This window comes from Symphalangus syndactylus, chromosome 4 (genome assembly GCF_028878055.3).
Source record: "Symphalangus syndactylus isolate Jambi chromosome 4, NHGRI_mSymSyn1-v2.1_pri, whole genome shotgun sequence".
NCBI classification, from domain to species: Eukaryota; Metazoa; Chordata; class Mammalia; order Primates; family Hylobatidae; genus Symphalangus; species Symphalangus syndactylus.
The window spans coordinates 67,880,472-67,902,550 of record NC_072426.2 but is presented as its reverse complement, the minus strand read 5'-3'; the positions used below and the strand labels follow the sequence as shown (position 1 = coordinate 67,902,550).

The 22,079-nt window shown below is 38.8% G+C and overlaps 1 protein-coding gene across 23 annotated transcripts in view; it reads left to right on the top strand.

Moving 5' to 3' along the window:
• ABI1 (abl interactor 1) overlaps nucleotides 1-22,079 on the top strand; it is a 118,504-nt gene that overhangs the window by 51,967 nt on the left and 44,458 nt on the right. The gene's annotated exons all lie outside the window — the stretch shown is intronic.

Here is a 22,079-nt window from a genome sequence, read left to right as displayed (position 1 = left end):
TTTTTATTTTTTTATTTATTTATTTGGACATAGGGTCTCACTCTATTGCTTAGACTGGTGTGCAATGGTGTGATCCTAGCTCACTGTATCCTCAAACTCCCTGGCTCAAGGGATCCGCCCACCCAGCCTCCCGAGTAGCTAGGACTACAGGTGCATGCCACCATGCTTGGCTGATTTTTTCATCTTCTTTTAGAGATGGGGTCTCACTGTGTTTCCCAGGGTGGTCTCAAACTCTTGGGTTCAAGTGATCCTTCTATCTTGGTGCCCCAAAGTGTAGGGATTACTGTGAGGGCTAGTTTTTTTTTTTTGTTTTTTGTTTTTGAGACAAGTCTCACTCTGTCGCCCAGGCTGGAGTGCAGTGGCACGATCTCGGCTCACTGCAACCTCCGCCTCCCAGGTTCAAGTGATTCTCGTTCCTCAGCCTCCCAGGTAGCTAGGATTAAAGATGCCCGCCACCATGCTCAGCTAATTTTTGTATTTTTGGTAGAGATGAGGTTTCGCCATGTTGGCCAGGCTAGTCTCAAACTCCTGACCTCAGGTGATCTGCCTGCCTCGGCCTCTCAAAGTGCTGGGATTATAGGCGTGAGCCACCGTGCCCGGCCAGTTGTTTTTTTAAATGTCCTTATTGGCCAATAAAATTGGCAGCAATACTTTGTACTTCTCTTTCTGTGTCTGTCTCTCTCCCCCTCCTTTATTACCTTTCCCCCTTCTCCGCTACTCCTTTTCTTTGTCTGTCTGCCTCCCCTCCCTGTCCCCTCCCCCTTTCTTCTGGAATCTTTTAAAAACAATTTATTAATCTGTGAAATCCATAGTTAGAATAACCCAGACCGTTTCATCTCCCAGTTACCTTTTTTTTTTTTTGAGACGGGGTCTCATTTTGTCACTCAGGCTGGAGTGCAGTGGCGTGATCTCAGCTCACTGCAACCTCTGCCTCCTGAGTTCAAGCGATTCTCCTGCCTCAGCCTCCCGAGTAGCTGAGATTACAGGCACGTGCCACCACACCCGGCTAATTTTTTGTATTTTTTGCAGAAATGGGGTCTCATCATGTTGGACAGGCTGATCTTGAACTCCTGACCTCAGGTGATCTACCTGCCTCAGCTTCCCAAAGTGCTGGGACCCAGTTACGTTCTTTTAACACATGCACACACACCAACCCACCATCCCATCCCTGAGTGAACAAAGAATGAAACTTGAACCATCACCCTTATGGGGTCAGAATATTATTTATTTTTAGGATAGAGAATAGGGGCAATGCTATGAATTTAGTTTCTGTTCCAGGAGTAAACCAACCAAACATTCTTCTTGTGGTAATAACAGAATAGTTCCTATCAAATCAATCTTCTTACAGATAACTTAAACTCTGAACAAAATATAAAAAACAAAGAGTACCTGAAGAACAACTAATAGCAGACAAACTACAGAGAAGAGATTGTTATTATACACTTTTAAAAATGAAACAGCCCTGGTTGGTTTGCTATTTTTTTGTGTTTTTTTTAACAGAGTCTCGTGACGCCCAGGCGGGAGTGCAGTGGTGTGATCTCAGCTCACTGCAACCTCCGCCCCCTGGGTTCAAGCAGTTCTTCTGCCCCAGCCTCCTAAGTAGCTGGGACTACAGGCATGCACCACCACGCCCAGCTGATTTTTGTATTTTTAATAGAGGCGAGGTTTCATCATTTTGGCCAGGCTGGCCTCGAACTCCTGACCTCAAGTGATCCATCCACCTTGGCCTCCCAGAGTGCTGGGATTAGAGACGTGAGCCACAATGCCCGGCTGGGTTTGCTATTTTTGTAGCTAGTTTTGCACCATGCTAGACAGCTAAAACTCAGTTAGGAAACTGCATATAGCTTGTGACCCAGAGGGCAGAGTTCATGGTGACCGCAACAGCTGGAAAGTGAGTGGAAAGAGAGACTGAAGGGAAAGAGCCCCAAATTTTGCATTAAAACTTTGCCCGTATTACAGGCTGAGCTGTGTGTGGAGCAAACTGCATGCAACTCAGCCAAGGATAAAAGAACTGAACAAAGATTTCAGCTGCTGCCCATCTTGGAGGAGAAAGTCTGCCGTTTAAGTCAAGCTAAGTTTAGTATAAACTTTTTTTTTTTGAGGCCGGGTCTCACTCTTGTCGCCCAAGCTGGAATGCAGTGGTGTGATTATGGTTCACTGCAGCCTTGTCTTCCTAGGCTCAGGTGAAGCCTCCTCCTCCCACCTCAGCCTCCCAAGTAGCTGGGACTATAGGCATGCACCACCACACCTGGCTAATTTTTTGTGTTTTTTGTAGAGATGGGGTTTCACCATGTTGCCCAGGCTCGTGTCGAATTCCTGGCCTCAAGCGATCCACCACCTTCTGCCTCCAAAAGTGCTGGGATTACAGGCGTGAGCCACTGTGCCCGGCCTACTGTAAACATTTTTTGTTTGTTTTTTCTTTTCTACTTCTTTATCTTTTCATTTTTTCTGCCCTTGAAAATCAAAACAGTTTTTAAAGGACTGTAGCAGAATCTAGAGTTTCTGTAAGATATCATTTACCACATATAAAATGTAATCTAAAATTACCATACTTAGGAAGAACCATGAAAACATGGCCAATATTCAAGAAAAAAAGATAATCAATTGAGATAAAACTTGCAATTACATGCATGTTGGACAAATGATGATTTCTTACGTGTGACAACTTGTGGATTCAGGAACTTAAAACTTTTTATAGTCAAAGGGAATTTTAGAATACTGATTCTAGTCTGATTCATTGTTTTTCTCATTTATCTAAGGTCTAACTGGCAAGTACCAGTTTGTTAGCCTCTTTCACTGATATTACTCATTTTCTTTCCTTCTTGGTGTACTTCTTCCCCTGTAAGGTGTTAACTTGTTTAGTGTATACGAGTCAAGGACCAGGAGATAGCAACCATTCTGACTATCTTAAATATAAATTTGCTCTCCACAAATAAGTTCCAGAACTCAAAAACTGATCTGCTGGGGAAGCTATAACCACTGATGGTGCCACAGGAATTGCTGAGTTTAAGAACCTTATGCAAGGGTTTCAGGCCATGGCTTAGAAAGCTGCTGCCATTGTTGCTGCCTCAACTGCCTCTTGACACCCACAAACCTGGTGACTGGGCATTGAACTTGGAGTCCAGCCGTTGTTTCCAGTGGGGTTGCCTGTAAACATCCAAACAGTTGGAGAATGGACACTGGAGCATCAATTTGGAAAAAAAAAACTTATTTCTTGACTTACTTTGCCAATAGGAAATGTAAAGTGGTAATAAGAGATCTCCACTTCACTTTCAGTTTCCAAATCCCATGAAAGTATTTTGTTGATAGATCAGAAATTGTATCCAGAAGCCCGGTGGTGAGAACAACTGGACAATGTTGATTTTAGCTTTTTAGCTTCTGCAGTGCAAGCAGATACCCTCGGGGCAAGGATTGGGAGGGTAGAATGAAGATTGAATGAGCTGGTTTTACAGCATGGCTTGAAGGAATAACAGTTGAATTGGGTCTTAAAGGAAGCCTGTTCATTTATCATGTTGATATGGAGTATAGATGCATTCCAGTCTGAGGTAATGGCATTAGAGAAAGACATGCATGGTTTTTTCAGGGTGATTAGAATGTAGGGTATGATTTCTGCAATGAGGAAAGTACCTGGAGATCAGTTTGCAAAAACCTGAAGTTCTAAATTATAGCTTATTTTCCTTTGATTTGGTTTCATTGCTGAGGCTAATTGTGTTGTGCTAGGGGAGTAGCTGGTATCCTTTGGCTTCTTCTCTGCTTCTTGTATCTGCTAGGTGCTGGAATTACATAGCTCCTGAGTCAGAGCAATATGCGTAGCAGAAATAAGCATCGGTCTTCCTGAACCATCAGATGGCAGACTGACGTGAGATGCCCTGAATCAAAGGAAAGGCAGTATCTTTTGGAAATTGGAGACTCTGTTCTTTGCTTTTAGGGTAAACAGCTGGCAATCCTGCTTCTGTTCAATATGCTTTTTGGAGAAATGAATCACCTAAGCCTACAATCTGCCTCAAATAATCTATATTTGTGGGGTTAAGGAAGCAAACCTTCAATCCCTCCCTGTTGATCACAAAGTGTGGGTGAAACCATTTCTTTGTTGTGTCCTAAAATATGACAACGGAGTGTTCTCATTTCACTTAGAATAAAAACTATCTTTTTTTTTTTTTTTTTTTTTTTTTTTTTTTTTAAATAAAAAGTGGCTTTGGAACTGTCCTTGAGCTGGGTATAAACAGCTAGTTTGGGAGTCTCCTTCCAAATTTCATGTTCTTTTGGTTGTCTGTAAGCCATTCATTCACCAGGCTACTGCTCAGACCTCTGAAGTCTGAGTCTTCACAGTAGCCTAATCTTGCTTTAAAGTCTGGAAATGGATTTTTGCTTCCTATAGTTCAGATACCATAGCATGGCATAAAAGGCTCATTGATGTGGTCTCTTCAACTCTCGTATTTCTGCCATGCCCAGCTTCTTGAAGTGTTGCAGACACAGCTGTAAATTTGTGTGTCTTTGCTTTTCCAATTATCTGTTTGTCTCACCTGGAATACAGTTTGTCCTGTTTCTGTTCTGCCTAATAGGAACACCATCTGAGGTCTTCACTAATCAGCTCAGGATAGAGTTACTGGCCCTCTCTTTGTTTTCATACCTTCTAACTTATTCCTTCTTTTACATTGATTTTTGAGTATATGTTTGTGTTCCTTACCTTACTCTTTAAAGATAAGGACCATGTTTTATTCATCTCTGTATCTTTATTACATAGTAACTGGCACTTACATAGTTTGATAAGGATATGTTGAAAGAATAAGGCAGTGTGGTGTACTTTGGAGTCATACAGACCTGTGTTTGAAGCCATGTTCTGTCACTGTGTGATTTTTTCCTACCTATCTAACTTTTTGAGTTATCTCATATGCAGAATTTGGACAATAGTGCTAACCTTGGAGATTAAATAAGGAATTGCTTATAAAGCATTTACCTTTACATAGTGTTGGCATTATTAGTCATCATATCTGTCACCCCTTTTTTCTCTTACATTCAATCTCTCTTGTGTTTCCACTTCCAATAAACATTTAACGTGTATGTCTTCCCATCTTAAGTTTTCCTAACCATGCCTTTTGATATATTACCTTTCTCTGTTGTCAGTTTACAACCAAGTTCTTGAATCTGCTATTTCCTGGCAGCTTCTTCCTTCAAACATATGTATGCCTCAATCCATTGTAATTTTTTTTTTTTTTTTTTTTAATACAGAGCCTTGCTCTGTCACCCAGGCTGGAGTGCAGTGGCGCGATCAAAGCTCACTGCAACCTCTGTCTCTAGGGTTCAAGAGATTCTTGTGCCTCAGCCTCCCAAGTAGCTGGGAGTACAGACATGCACCACGACGACTGGCTAATTTTTGTATTTTTAGTAAAGACAGGGTTTTGCCATGTTGGCCAGGCTGGTCTCAAACTCCTGACCTCAGGTGATCTGCCCGCCTCAGCCTCCCAAAGTGCTGGGATTACAGACGTGAGCCACCACGCTCAGCCGATCTATTGTATTTGACTTTGTTCCTTCCACTCCCTGGACATTGCTTTTGCAGAGTCATCAATTATATCTTTGTTCTTAATATAATAGGATTTTTTTTTTACTTCATCCTTTGTACTACATAATAGGTTTGTAATTATGTTTATTTATATGCTTACTTATTTAATGGCTATTCTTTCTTTTGAGGTTAAGTTTAATGATGACAGGAACCTTATCTGTTTTGTATGTCACTGTATCCCAGTATCTTCAGTAGGGCCTGGCAAGGAGTTGATCCTCAAGTCTCTAAATTTTTGGTGTGTCACTTTAGAAAATCTGTAGTTCTTTGCAAATAGGGCACAGGTGTCAATTTTATTTTTAGAAAGGTTCTCCATTTTGAAGCAGAATGGATACACTCTAGTGTAAAATTTCAATGATCAATTATTCGGTTCAGAATGTTAAACAGATGATTTAATGTGATCACTAAACATTTTTGCCTGCATGTTTCCTGAAAAAGTCAAAATTTGGGAAATTAAAAAGGATGACGTAGATTAGAATTTGTATAATAATTTAGTATTACTGGTGTTTGCATTGTTCTCTACATTTCCACCCTGCCTTGCAATTCTTGTGAAATGACCAGGCAAGAGCTATTTAACCAAGAAATAGGAGAGCAAATTGACTTCAGTCATTAAAAAATCCCTGTGCCTGTTACTTTTATTAAAAACCCACACCCATTTCTGTCAGATGAGGTCATGTCAATCCTTAAACTTTGCCTTTAGGCTAAAGATAAAGGGAAGCATGGTATAAAAGATTGATCTTATTTCCCCTTGCTGCTCTAGTTTTCTTCTTTTCCCTTTTTTCCCTCATACTCTGTGCTTCAAACATCCTAATTTATTTGCTCTTCTGGAAGTGTATGTTTGTAGTGCTAGTCCCTTTGCCTGGAATGTCTGTCTCCCCTATTTCTTCTGCCTAACTCTTGCTCATTCTTTAGTCTTCGTCTTAATTGTCTCTGCCTAATGGAAACCTTTTCCTTGCTCCCAGAACGCTAGGTTTAATTTTTCTTAGTACTTCTGTATATACCCCTGCATGACAGATAGCTTCTGTTTGATCTTCCTGATCTGTGCTTTCCTTTTTCTCTCCTGTTCTTTGCCCGGTGGCTTACTTGTACGGATTTCGTCAATCAGTATCTGTGACTTGGATCACAGTTCAGCTAGTGTAGAAAACAGGTAGATTGGAAGCAGTGAGAAAGGCCAATTCAGAATATTTATTTGCCTGGTTTCTTCGCTGTGAGGTTACCTTGGGTTGGCAGTGTCCCGACACAGGTACTACCCCCTCCAGGTGGCCTTCTCTGTGTGACTTTCTGTTCCTCATTGTTGTAATCTCTCCCACCCCTTGCCATTTGGATTTAGAAGTACTGCTCCTGCTGTTAGCGCTACTTCCTATATTTCCCAGGTTTTCCCCTTTCCCCTCATCACTCCATTGTGTTTACTTCCTTTGTATGTAAATGCTCTGTGAATGATCGTCATTGATTTATTGTATTAGTTTTTGATTGGAAGTCTAGCTAGTATATCGCCAACATATATTATTTGTGATACTGCCTTCTCTTTCTCAAACAATTGCCTGTTTTTGCCTTTGCCCTCATTTTAGGTAAACAGGAGCCTCAATCGGTAAAATTCTAAAGCACTCTACCCACTTTAGATACGAGAGTGCTGTTTTAGTTTATATTATATATTGAGATTCTCTGTAAGACTTGATTTGAAATTGGGGTTGAACAATAAAAAAGGTTTGAAAATTAGTGACTACAAGGGAAAAAATCCTAAATTACTTTTAATGGCATTTAAAGGTTCTTTAAAGGTCTGGCATCTGGCGCCTGCCTTAATTTTTTGCCTTTTCCTAACTCTTCTTGGACTTTTAACTTCCAGGGATAACAAATGTTCTCTCCCATGTTAGTGTCTTGACATACGTTATTACAGACATGCATCACATAGCTAATGCTCACTCTTCGTTTAGTTCTTATTAAGCTAACTTTTTTAAAAGGGTGGTTTTCCCCTGTTTCTCCTTTCTGACCTGTTTCCTGCCAGCAAACGTGCTATTAGGAGTCTCTGTTAACTATTTTTGTGCCATCCTATACTTTCCCTTCATAGCATTTATTATTTGAATTATATAGCTATTTGTCCGATTGTTCGGTATGTGCCTTCCATAGGAGGTCTATTATGGTCATTGCCCTATTCCCATTGTCGAGCATGCATGCATGCATTTATCCAACAAATAACAGAGAAGGATGTTAGAGTGGAAGGATAATCACATCATCTCTTTGGAGGAGTATGATGCAGAATTTAGGGCCATTAGAATTCTTCACTGTTTTGAATGAGGCCATCCCCTTTTAACTTCAGTTAATGAAAAATCAGTGTGTCTTTTTAGAGAAATTTTATTGGATTGCAAGTTACAGGCATAGGACAAAGAGCTTTTGATTTTGAACAGTTTGAGAATAACTTGCTGGTATGATGCTCTCATTGCCCCTAAATACTGTGGTGTGTATTTTCTTTTTTCCTTTTTTTTTTTTTGAGACAAGGTCTGGTCCTATCGCCTGGGCTGGAGTGCAGTGGTGTGATCTTGGCTCACTGCAACCTCCGCATCCTGGACTCAAGTCATCCTGCCACCTCAGTCTCCTAAGTAGTTGGGACTACAGGTGCGTAACACCACGCCTGGCTAATTTTTGTATTTTTTGTAGAGACAGGGTTTTGCCATATCGCCCAGGCTGGTCTCAAACTCGTGAGCTCAAGCGATCCGCCTGCCTTGGCCTCCAAAGTGCTGGGATTGTAAGTATGAGCCACCGTGCCCTGCTGTGATGGTGTGTATTTTCTAGAAACAAATACATTTTACTGCATCACCATAGTACGCTCATCAAAGTCGGGTGATTACCGCTGATACATTGCTACCATCTAATCATCAAATTCCATTCAAGTATGCCAGTTGTTCCAGTAGTTTCATAGGAAAGGATCCAGTTCAGAAACATTTAAATGTCATGTCTCCTTCATCTTCCTCAGTCTGGCACAGTTCCTCAGTCTTCTCTTGACCTCATCTGACCTTGATCCTTTTTTTTTTGAGACGGAGTTTTGCTCTTGTTGCCCAGGCTGGAGTGCAATGGCGCGATCTCGGCTCACCACAACCTCTGCCTCCTGGGTTCAAGTGATTCTCCCGCCTCAGCCTCCCAAGTAGCTGGGATTGCAGGTGTGTGCCACCATGTCCGGCTAATTTTGTATTTTTAGTAGAGATGGGGTTTTTCTATGTTGGTCAGGCTGGTCTCGAACTCCTGACCTACCAAAGTGCTGGGATGACAGGCGTCAGCCACTGCGCCTGGCCCCTTGATTTTTTTTTGAGGCAAGGTCCTGGTCTGTCACCTAGGCAGCAGTGTGATGGTCCTGTCATGGCTCGTTGCAGCCTCCACCTCCTGGGCTCAAATGATCCTCCTGCCTTATTTTTTTGTTTTATTTTGTAGAGATGAGTTCTCACTATGTTTCCCAGGCTGGTCTCAAACTTGAGGGTTCAACCATCCTCCCACTGTGACCTACCAAAGTACTGGAATTATAGGTGTGAGCCACCATGCACGGCTGACCTTGATAATTTGGAAAATGTATAGCCAGTTGTTTTGTAGAATGTGTCTCCATATAGGTATGTGTAGTGCTTCCTTGTGATTAGATTCAGGTGTTTTGTTTTTGTTTTTGAGACAGTGTCTCACTCTTTCCCCCAGGCTGGAGTGCAGTGGCGTGATCTTGGCCCACTGCAACCTCTGCCTCCGGGGTTCAAGCGATTCTCCTGCCTCAGCCTCCTGAGTAGCTGGGACTACAGGCACATGCCACCATGTCCAGCTAATTTTTTGTATTTTTAGTAGAGACGGGGTTTCATCATGTTGGCCAGGCTGGTCTTGAACTCCTGACCTCAGGTGATCCACCTAGGTTGGCCTCCCAAAGTGTTGGGATTATAAGCGTGAGCCACTGTGCCCGGCCCGATTCAGGTGATATATTAAAGATGACTTTTTGAAGGCAGTAGTTTCCTATTTAAAAGCTACTCTCACTGTCTTAGTTTTTTTTTTTTTTTTTAACGTTTTTGTGGTTTATATTGTAAAATTTTTTTCCAAGTGTTTTTAGTTTTGTGTCTTTAGAATCTATGATAATCTTGAAATCTAGAGGAAGCCTGTAGAGAACTTGGCGTGCCCATCAAGATGTGATGTCCCTAAAAATATTTTGAAAGAGAGCAGCAAAATGTACTGTCAGAGGAATTTTTTTCAATTAATTGGGAATAATTGATTTTGCTATAATTTGTCATTAAGATCATTTCTAATTGAAAAATTCTTTGGCTTTTGAATTGCAAATGGTACTTGAACTTCTAACGCATAAATAAATATATTTAATTATGGCAGAACTTATTTCTAAAATAGCCTTCTTGGTTAAAACAAATTGTACACATTTCATCTCTCAGTTTTAGCTCTGAAATAATTTGAAAATCCAAACGAAGGCAGTCAGAATCACTGTTCTAAGCCTATTTTTAGATTTTTTCCCCTTCAGTTGGTTTCCTTTCTAGCCACCTGCAGTTTTATGTGCAGTTGCACGTGCTCATTTTTTCTAATTTCCCCCCTCCCCTGAAGCTTGGCAAGCAGCTTTATTGCTTTTGGTTTGTTCTTTTTGAAGAGCACAGTGTAAATTATAAAGCCTTCACTGAGTATTTAAATGTATTTTAAAATATTTTTGAGAAAGTGCAGCATAATTATGGAATACAGGACACTCTGCCTCTAAGAATCTTTTCTGATTATAGTTCTTGATATTATATTAATATATATTAATATGCAGAATATATCTTTTTTATTCTTGCAGCTTTTTTCTGTTTTTAAAGATTTGTCTGGATGACAGAGCTTTGGGAGATGGAACTGGAAAAAAGCTAAAAAACTTGCCTCTTCTAATCATGTAACTGGATTCACAAAAATACAGTGATACTTATTTTAATAGGAGTACTATTGAATTTACATTTAATGTAGTTAATGATATATTTGAATTCAAATGAAACAACATCATTTTGTGTTTTCTACTTATGTCATCTGTTCTGTCTCTTTTTTCTCCTTTCTTAGTTTCTTTTGGATTAACTTCCTTTGGAGATTTGTTACGTGTGAGCATGCTGACTCCTGCTTGTGGTGAATTTTTTCCTTATGTGTTTTGTAAATTTGTGTTGTGAGCTTATTTTAAGATATCATCTATTGAGATCACTGTGCCACCTAAGGGATATACCATTGATAAGCTAAGCTGAAGGTATATTCCCTGTTTTGCTAAGTGTTCTAGGATGCCGTCAGTCCAGGACTATTTATACTTTTTGAACCTGAAAACTTCATGGAAATGTGTATATTTTCTAGAACATTCCCCAACCCCACCTCAGTGTGTGCGCCTTAGTTTCCTATAGTTGCTGTAACAAATTACCACAAATTTAGTGGCTTATAACACATCTTTATTATCTTACAGTTCTGGAGGTCAGAAGTTTGAAATGGGTTTCACTGAGCTAAAATTAATATGTGGATAGGGCTGTGTTCCTTCTAGAAGCACTAGGGGAGCATCTGTTCCCTTGCCTTTTTTTTCAGCTTCTAGAGGCCACCTGCACTTTTGGCGCATGACCCCTTCCTCCATCTTTAAGTTACCAATGGCCAGTTGAGTCTTTTTCATATGGCATCACTGATCAGTACTGACCCTCTGGCCTCCCTCTTTGGCTTATAAGGACCCTCGTGATTTCATTTGATTCACCCCCCCAATACTGGATAACACCCCATCTCAAGATTCTTAATCACATCTGCAAAGTCCCTTTTGCTATATCAGTTCTAACTTCCCACCTTCAGCAAGCCCAAAGGGTATTTTAATTTTGTCCTCATGTGGCATAAAAGTACAAGCTCCTTTGCTAGAGGCCAAAAAGCTACTACAGAGTAGCTGCAGCCTCATTCATGTTTTCTGCTCTGAATTTTTGTCCTCTCTTTTTTCCTAGTCTCCCTGGATTTTCTTTATTCTCTTTAGTTTTAGACTGTGAATTTTAAAAGATGCTTTCATAGCATCTTTAAATCAAACATTTTTAGGTAGTTTCTAGTGGGAGAGATTTCAGGTTATCTAATGTGCCATATTGCTCCAGTTGGCATTGCTTATATTAGTAAGGTAATGACTTTAACAAGACATAAAGTCTGTTACTTTGTTTTCCTATTATCCTTTAATTTAAAATGCTTTTAATGTCAATCAAAACCTCTCAGTGAATCTCATCTTTGAAAAGTCAGTTAATTGTGATTAAAACTCAGTTTCTTCATATGAACATTCCGTTCTACTCTGATACCGACAAGCCATGCTTTTTTTCTTTAATCTGAATCAGCATGTCAGAACAGCTCTGACCCCGCTATTCAGCCAGACCAGGTTTTTCCTACCATGCCTTGCCTCCCTTCTTGACTGTCTGCTGAGATTCTCCCTCATTTTTACATTTTGTGTGTTTCTGCTTATCTCATTTGAGCTAAAGGCAATATAGATACTCTTCTGTACCAAGCTGTTATCTTTGGACTTCATTTTACAACTCCCTCCCTTCCTCCCTGTGATAATATGTGAATGTGATTAAAAACCAGTCACATACTACCTAAGGGATTATAATGACAAGCGGAATTCAGTGCAATCCCTTCCTATCCCTAGTCGTGCTTTCTAGAGCACTTATAGAGTGCATATTGTATACCAGGCTTTTTACATAAACAAACACCTATGAATGAATTCATTCTTATAACAACCTCATTTTACAGATGAAGAAATTGATACACAAAGAGCTTGGGCACCTTCTTCAGGATAATACATCTATTAAATGGCATCATTTGAATCAGGCAGTCTGGTTTTAGAATCTACTTGTTATCACTATGCTATACTGTCCTTAGTTTTAGACTAAAAGTTACTTTCCTTTAGACTTAAAAAAATAAATTTTAGTGTGTATATTTGAGGTTTACAATATGACGTTATGGTAGGGGTCCCCAACCCCTGGGCTACTGGCCCGTACTAGTCCGTGGCTTGTCAGGAACGGGGCTGCACAGCAGGAGGTGAGCAGAGGGCCAGCAAACATTACTGCCTCCTGTCAGATTAGCTGCGGCATTAGATTCTCATAGGAGCACAAACCCTATTGTGAACCTTATGTCCAAGGGACCTAGGTTGCATGCTCCTTATGAGAATCTAATGCCTGATGATCTGAGGTAGAACAGTTTAATCCCAAAACCATTCCCCTGTCCCCCCAGTGCATGGAAAATTATCTTCCACAAAACCAGTCCCCGGTGCCAAAAAGGGGACTGCTGTGTTATGGAATACATATAGATAGTAAATTAGTTATTATAGTGAAGCAGATAAACACATCTGTGTTTTCACATAGTTACTTTTGTTAACCTACAATCTACTTAATGAAAATCTTTAATACAGTCATGCCTTGCTTAATGACAGGAAAATGTTCTGAGAAATGTATTCCTAGGCCATTTTGTTGTGTGAACATCATAGAGTGTACTTACGCAAACCTAGATAGTACAGCCTACTGTATACCTAGACCCTGTGGTACAGCCTATTGCTCCTAGGCTACAAACCTGTACAGCATGTTACTGTCCTCAGTCCTGTAGGCAATTGGAACACAGTGGTATTTGTGTATCCAAACATATCTAAACATAGAAAAGGTACAATAAAAATACACTATTATAATCTGATGGAACTTATTATGTGGTGTGATATATATGTGGTCCATTGTTGACCAAAATGTTATGTGACACATGACTGTACAATACAGTTTTATTAACTGTAGTCGTCATGTTGTTCCTGGATCTCTAAACTTATTCTGAATATCTGCTATTTTGTATCTTTTGACCCACAGCTCCCCCTCCTTTCTCCCCAAAATAACCATGGTAACCACTGTTTCATTCTCTGTTTCTATGTATTTGAGCTCTTTTATTTTATTTTTTGAGGCTGGGTCTCACTCCATCACCCAGGCTGGAGTGCAGTGACACAATCATGGCTCATTGCAGCTTCGACCTCCCAAGCTTTTGAGCTCTTTTATTTTTTGAGACTGGGTCTCACTCTGTCACCAGGCTGGAGTTTCTCCATATTGCCTTGGTTATTTAGGATTTTTGTGGCTCTATATGAATTTTAGGATTGTTTTTTCTATTTCTGTGGAGGATGCCATTAGAATTTTGATAGGGATTGGGTTAAATCTGTATATTGCTTTGGGTAGTATGGCTGTTTTAACAATATTAATTATTCCTATCTATGAACATGGGATATCTGTCCATTTATTTGTGTCTTCTTCAGTTTCTTTCATCAGTGTATTACAGTTTTCAGTGTACAAATCTTTAACCTTCTCGGTTAAATTTACTCCTAAGTATTTTTTTTTGATGCTATCATAAATGAAATTGTTTTCTTAATTTCTTTTTCAGCTGGGTTATTGTGTATAGAAATGTTACTGATTTTTGTATGTTGATTTTGTATTCTTTAACTTTACTGAATTCATTAGTTCTAGCAGTGTTTTTATTTTTTCTGTGGAATCTTTGGGGTTTTCTGTATTTAGGAACATGTCATTTGCAAATAGAGATAATTTTACTACTTCCTGTCTGATTAAATGCCTGTTTATTTCTTTTTCTTGTTTGATGGCTCTTGCTAGTACTTCCAGTACTATGTTAAATAAAATTTTTTATTTTAGAAGTCAACATATTTTAAAGGAAATAGTTCATTTCTTCTCGCTTCCAGTATTGTCATTGAGATGTCTTATGTGTCACTGATTCCAGATCCTTTGTATATTCTTATCTTTTTCTCTCTGGAAACTTTTGGCATATTTAATCTCTTTACTGTGGTGCTTTGAAATTTCACAGTTATGTAACTTGGTATGGTGTGTTTTTTTTTGTTTTTTTTTTTTTTTTGAGATGGAATCTCTCTCTGTCGCCCAGGCTGGAGTGCAGTGATGCGATCTTGGCTCACTGCAATCTCTGCCTCCTTGGTTCAAGCAATTCTTGTGCCTCAGCCTCCCGAGTAGCTGGGATTACAGACATGTGCCACCACGCCTGGCTAATTTTTGTATTTTTAGTAGAGAGAGGGTTTTGCCATTTTGGCCAGGATGGTCTCAAACTCCTGACTTCAGGTGATCCACTCACCTCGGCCTCCCAAAGTGCTAGGATTACAGGCATGGGTGCCCGGCTGGTTATGGTCTTTAACATTTTTTTTTTTTTACTAAAAAAAAAAAAGTCTGTAAAAAGATAGGGTCTTCCTGTGTTGGCCAGGCTGCTTTGAACTCCCGGGCTCAAGTGATTCTGCCCCAGCCTTCTGAGTAGCTGGGATGTGCATAACACCGTACTTGGCAGGTATTGGTCTTTCATTTATTTAATTTTTAAATTTTTATTGTATTGACTGATTGATTGACAGACAGGCTCTTGTTCTGTTGCCCAGGCTGGAATGCAGTGGTGCAGTCATAGCTCACCGCAGCCTTGAACTCCTGGGCTCAAGTGATCTGTCCTGCCTCAGCCTCCTGAGTAACTAGGACTACAGGTGCATGCCACCACACTTAGCATTTTTTTTTTTTTTTTTTCAAATAGAGGAAAGCTTGTGCCGTGTTGCCCAGGCTTGTATCGAACTCTGGCCTTAAGCCCTCCTACCTTGGCTTCCCCAAATGCTGGGATTTACAGGGCTAAGCCACCATGTGGTATTGGTCTTTTAAAAGTACATTGTGCCGGCACTTCGTGAACTCTTTTTAATCTGGAGATATGCTACTGTATTTTTGGAAGATAATATTCTTTCTTTAATGATTTCTTTTCCACTATATTCTGTGTTCTTTTTTTTTTTCTAGGTGTTCCATTCAGATACTACATTTTTTGTATTCATATTTTAGTGTTATTTTCCTTCCTAATTTTCACGTCTTTGGGAGACTTCCTAAGCTTTAAATTCCGGTCTGTTGTTAGTTTTCTTTTTTTTAACTTTTTTAAGGGTTTTCTTGTCCTTAGTTCCTTTTTTATAAATTGAAACTTAATGATTAGTTTTTATTCTGCACTTCAGTTCCTTTTCTTTTTTTATTTTTTTGAGATGGAATTTTGCTCTTGTTGCCCATGCTGGAGTACAATGGCACCATCTCGGCTCACTGCAACCTCTGCCTCCCGAGTTCAACCGATTCTCCTGCCTCAGCCTCCCAAGTAGCTGGTATTACAGGCATGTGTCACCACGCCTGGCTAATTTTTTGTATTTAGTAGAGACGGAGTTTCACCATGTTGGTCAGGCTGGTCTTGAACTCCTGACCTCAGGTGATCCACCAGCCTCGGCTTGCCAAAGTGCTGGGATTACAGGCGTGAGCCACCATGCCTGGCCTCTTATTTTTTAAAGTATTCTTCTATTCCCTGCAAAATCTATTTTTTTCCAGGTTTTTTTTTTTCTGTTTTCTTTTAGGGTCTCCCCCTTTATGAAATGTTGCCCCCAGGTAGTCTGGTGATTCTTGGCTTTCCGTTTATATTTAAGAATAAGAGACTAAAATGCTTAAATAGAAACTCTTTAAGTGTGTGACAGAGTCTATCAATTGGTGGTGTGATATGGCCACCAACTGATAGCCTCTGGCAGTTGGTGGCCGTATCATGTTGGTGGCTGAGTCACACCACCAATTGATAGCTTTTGTCATATACTTAAAGATTGGGGCACCTCCAACTTTCAATGTATGGAAGTCTTTTCTCTTGTGCCATTCTGTATTTGTAGTGGAGAATCTTCTAATTTCCTTCATGAGAGTAACATTCTTAAAGGAGAACATGGTGAGTGGAAAGACTGGGAACTTCATTGTTCAATTTGCAGATACTCAATTCTTCAGCTTTTTGTTGTTTCTCGCTTTTAAAAGAAAGTTCTATTGAAATATAATTAACATCATGTAATTCATCTATTTAAAGTATACAGTGCGTTAGCTTTTGCTATGTTCACAAAGATACGCATACGTTACCACAGTCAATTTTAGAACATTTTAATTACCCCCAAAAGAAACTCCATACCCCTCAGCTAATCATTCCCAATCATAGCTTCCCCTCTCCTCTCAGTCCTAACAATTAGTCATCTGTTTTTTGTCTGTGTAGATTTGCCTACCATGGACATTTCATGTAAATAGATTCAAGCAATATGGGATCTTTTGTGCTTCTTAGTGTGATATTTTCAAGGTCCATGCATGTTGTAGCATGCATTAATACTTTATTCCTTTTATTTCCAAATAATATTCTGTTGTATGGATAGACTACCTTTTCTTTATCTGTTCATCATTTAATTTGATAGTCCTTTGGGTTGTTTCCACTCTTTGACTGTTATGAATAATGCTGCTGTGAACAATTGTGTACAAGTTTTGCATGGACATATGTTTTCAGTTATACTGGTTGTATACCTAGAAGTGGAATAGCTGGATCGTATGGTAACTCTGTGTTTAACTATTTGAGGAACTGCTGTTTCCCCAAATGGCTGTCCCATTTATATTCCCATCAGCAGTGTATGAGCATTGCAGAGAAACACTTGTTTTGTCTTCACATCCTTACAGACTTGTTTTGTCTAGTATTATTTTTTTGAAATAGGGCCTTGCTATGTTGTCCAGGCTTGGCTTCAAACTCCTGGACTCAGTTGATCCTCCTCCCTCAGCTTCCTGAGTATCTTGTACTAGAGGCATGTGCCACTGCACCTGGCTCTATTTTTTTTATTCTAGCTATCCTAGTGAGCATGAAGTGGTATCTTATTGTGGTTCCTCACTTAAACAACCTGGCTTCCAGAGGCTGTTTTTTTCTTTTAGGATAAATTGCCTTGCTGTGTGCAGGTGTTTTAAGTTCTACTGCTTCTATTCGAATGAGTTAGCTGCCTTGCCTTGATTTGTTTTCTGATATTCAGAGATTTGTTGGAAATACTTGTCCCTTATCCCTCTAAAAAGTGTGTATGTGTGTGTGTGTGTGTGTGTGTGTGTAAATGAATTCTTTGGCAGTCATTTTGGTGACATTACAGGAGGGAGAGACATCAGTGTGTAAATCCATCCTCAAAATTTAAACTGAAGTACCAACTTGTACTTTTTAAATATCCCTTCAGTATAAATATCTCCAAATGTGGTCATTGCTTGTAAGAAGAATTATAGGACCAAAAATACTATAATGAAGAAAGAAATAAGGATGCCTAGAAAGGGCTACTGCTAAGTGAATCCAAATCCTTTCGAAGTTTTTAGATTTGAATCTTCTTTTTTTGATAATACTGATTTGCGCTGCTTGTTATGCATGTAATATACTGCTTGTTATGCATGTAATATATGTGGGGTATCTTAAATGCACTAAGTAACAGTTTCTTTTTCTTTTCTTTTTTTTTTTTGAGACTGATTCTCATTCTGTTGCCCAGGCTGGAGTGCAGTGGTGCGATCTCAGCTCACTGCAACCTCTGCCTCATGAATACCTGGAATTACAGGTGTGTGCCACCATGCCTGGCCAAGTTTTGTATTTTTAGTAGAGACAGGATTTCGCCATGTTGGCCAGGCTGGTCTCGAACTCCTGGCCTCAAGCAATCTGCCCACTTTGGCCTCCCAAAGTGCTGGGATTACAGGCATGAACCATCACGCCTGGCCCTAAGTAACAACTTCTAATGTCTAAGATTGCTAAGATGAGTTGTATTTATTATTGGCTATAAGCTTTTTCTGGTTTCATATCATCAAGTAAACTCAATTAAAAACGTGAATAAGGACTGGGAAACTAATAATAATAATAATAATAAGCTAACATATATTGATTTTTCTACATGCCAGACACTGTTGAAAATCCATTCTCTATATTACTTCATTTAATCCTTACAATAACTGTGTGAAGTTGATAACTGTTTTATTGCTTGTTTTTATATCTCATATGTATGATAAGGAAACTGAGGGCATAGGATGGTTAAGTAACTTACCCATGTTCACACAGTTAGTAAATGGTACAACCACCTATTAAATCCACACAGTTTGGTTCCTGAACTCAGCTCTTAGTCATTAGACTGTATTGCTTGACATATGTAGAGAATTTCATTTTACTTATTTTTTATTTATTGAGACACTGTCTTGTTGTGTCACCCAGTTTGGAATGTAGTGGCATGATCACTGTTTACTGCAGCTTTGACCTCCTAGGCTTAAGCAATTCTCCTGCCTCCTGTGTAGCTGGAACAACAGGCGTGAGCCACCATGCCTGCCTAATGTATTTATTTTTATTATTTTTATTTTTATTTATTTTGGAGATAGGGTTGCTCAGGCTGGAGTACAGTGGCACAATCTTGGCTCAGTGTAACCTCTGCATCCCGGGTTTAAGGGATTCTCCTGCCTTAGCCTCCCGAGTAGCTGTGACTACAGGTGCACATGTCACGCCCGGCTAATTTTTATATTTTTTGGTAGAGATGGCGTTTCACCGTGTTGGCCAGGCTGGTCTTAAACTCCTGACCTCAAGTGATCCACCCACCTTGGCCTCCCGAAGTGGTGGGATTATAGGCGTGAACCACTGCACCCGGCCCTCGCCTGGCTAATTAAAAACAATTTATTTTTTGTAGACACAGGGTCTCACTATGTTGCCCAGGCTGGAGAATTTTAAATATATCATCTTTTTAAGAAGGGAGAGACACTCATGAAATATTAAAACAAATGTTAATTGTTAGGTAAGAAGTAGTAGGTTGAAGAATTAAGTACAAATTCATGACCTGGTGCTTAGACGATCAACTGTGATCTAATGTTCTACTAAAAGCTCATATTTAGCTTAGATTCTAGTTTGGATAAAAAATGATTATCACTAAATTAGGCAAAAAAGTTTCCTTTTTGAGGTGGGTATGTAATTACCACATAGAGTATTTTGTAGTTTGTCTTATATAATTAAGCAGGCGAGGAGGAGACAGAAAAATGTCATGGGAAGTACTAAAAAATTAGGCATGGGCCAGAATGTTAGTGACAGATTCAGTTTTTCCCAGGCCAAAATATTTCAGAATAATTCTGATCCAAGTGGTTTTTATTTTTCCACCAGAGTCTGATTTTGCAGCTCATCTTTTCTAAATAGATCTATTTTATGGTGTGTATATGGGTCATTCTGAATCAAGTTAACTTCGAAGTTGATTGGGACCTTGTTTCAAGCTTATTGAACAAAGATCTGTAACACAGAATTTTGGGCATAAGGCCATTTCCAGAGTCTGGTCCAAATAAGCAATAACAGACAAAGATTGTCTCTTTCTTGGCTGAAGGCTTCGTCTGTGCAGCTTGTCTCAGGACTCTCTTCTTCTGCCCTTTTTATACCCCTCTCCTTTCTCTATTCAGGGCAAAAATATTTCGATTTTCATTCTGTAGTTATTTTTTAGCAAACATTTATTGTGTTTTTACTTATGTACAAGGTTCTTTGCTTAAAACCTATAATGCCCTTCCTGTAGTAGCAGTGGCAGTTGTGAGGATGATAGTAGGCCTTCTGAGATGGTATTGTAGAAAATCCATGGAACATTAAGTAGTGTTGCTATGTCATACTTCTTTCCTGCCTGCCTTTCTGTCTTTTGATGATTAAGAAGGATTTTTCTGGAAGATCTTTAAAAGAAGCATATGTATTATTTTTATTTCCTCCAGAATGACAAGGGAGAGGAAAAAGAACAGAATGAAAACCTATTTCTATACAGCAGTTTAAAATAATCATATCTTAAAAGATAATTTTAAAATCTTGTCTGCTTATGTTTATCATTTTATTTCTACATTTTAGAAAATGTTTTCCTCTCTAAATATAATTGCTTTTAGAATATTTTAATATTTTAATGTTTCCTTTAGAACATTTGTTTACCACACAATTAATTTTATTTATTCAATTCCCAATCTGCTTATTTTTATAAAAGCCTTGCTTGACCATTTAAAAAGAAGTTTTCAAATTTGGTCTCCTAATTTCCATAATCTTTTCTTTAACTCTTAATTAGAGTAGAGTTCAACTTACTTTTATTCATACTATTTTAGCTTTTCTCTAATCTGGGAGAAGGTGTTGTGTTTTCATGCCCCTTTTCCCTGGCTTATGCTGTCCCCTGTGCTTGGATTTTGACCTTTTTCCCCACTCTCCTTTTTTCTCTTTCACCTGCCAGTTATGGCTGGCAAAAATGAGGTTTCTTTCATGGAGTCTTTTGATGTTGCTTCAGGAATATTAATGATTCTTTTCTGTGTGCTATTTGTGTGTAATTAAAGACAAAAATTATACTTATTCAAAAGAATAAATGTAATATATGTTATGCATATACAATAATAAATCAAACATCTCTGAATCCATCATTAAAACTAAATCTAGAAAATGACCAATTCTGTTTCTTTTCTCTGTATACCACCAACCACAAAAGGGATGTTCATCATTCCCTTGCACTTAACATTTTTTTAAATCACATGTATGTGTATCACTAAACAATTATTGTTTAATTTTGCTTGTGTTTGGGCTTATAACAATGGATTCATCCTGTATGTAGTCTAGCATGGCTTACTTTTTTTATTCATCATTATAATTTCTAAGATTTATCCGTATTACATATACATAGTTCATTCATTAGTAGTTTGTTCATTCCCATTAATGTATATAGTGTATAATATGTCAAGTATAAATATGCCATTTATTTGCATTTAAATGTAAAGGATCTGGAATTAGTTTTTTCCTATAGTTTGAGGTAGGGATCCATTTTCAGTGTTTTTTTCTATATGGCAAAATAGTTGCTGTACTCAAATAATACATTCTTTCTTACTGTGCTATCACTGTAAGATACTAAGTTTCCTTATAAGCACGATTTTTTTTCTGAATTCTCTCTTCTGTTTTATTGGTCCATTTATTTAACCCTGTAAGAGCCCTACTATCTTCTTTACTATGGCTTCATATCTCAATAGGCAAGTTACCCTCCTCCCTTCTAATTTTTCTTTTAGACCATGTCTTAGCCATTCTTTCCCTTTTGCCCTCCCTTATAAATTTAGAACCTTGAAAATCTCTGTTGGCATTTTTATTGGAATGCATTGAAGCTGTAGATCAGTTTGGAAAGACTTGGCATCAAGATAACATGGGATAGAAGGGGGACAGTCGGGTGTATGTGTGGTTGTGAGTAGATGGGGGTGTGTTGTATCTGGCTTTGAAGACCATTTAATTTTTTTTCCAGGTTTTTCTTTCAAACTCCTATCTCACTGTTTCCTTATTTCTTATTTATAACTAGAAGTAAAATATAATTGGGTAGGGGAGAGAGCTTTTAGGGTTTTATTCAGGGTGTTCTAGTAATTTTTACTTTGAATATTTCTGTTGATTATCTTATGTTCCATATTGCCATTAGTCTCTCTCACAACTCCTAATATGATTTTTGCTTGTCATATTGAGTCTGCCAAAAGAGTTTTCCACTTGTATTATATTCGTTCCTTTTTTTTTTTTTTTTTTTTTTTTTTTGAGACGGAGTCTTACTCTTACCTAGGCTGTAGTGCAGTGGTGTGATTGTGGCTCACTGCAGCCTTCACCTCTTGGGCTCAGGTGATCCTTCCACCTCAGACTCCTGAGTAGCTGGCACTACAAATGTGTGCCACCATGCCCAGCAAATTTTTTTGCATTTTTTGTAGAG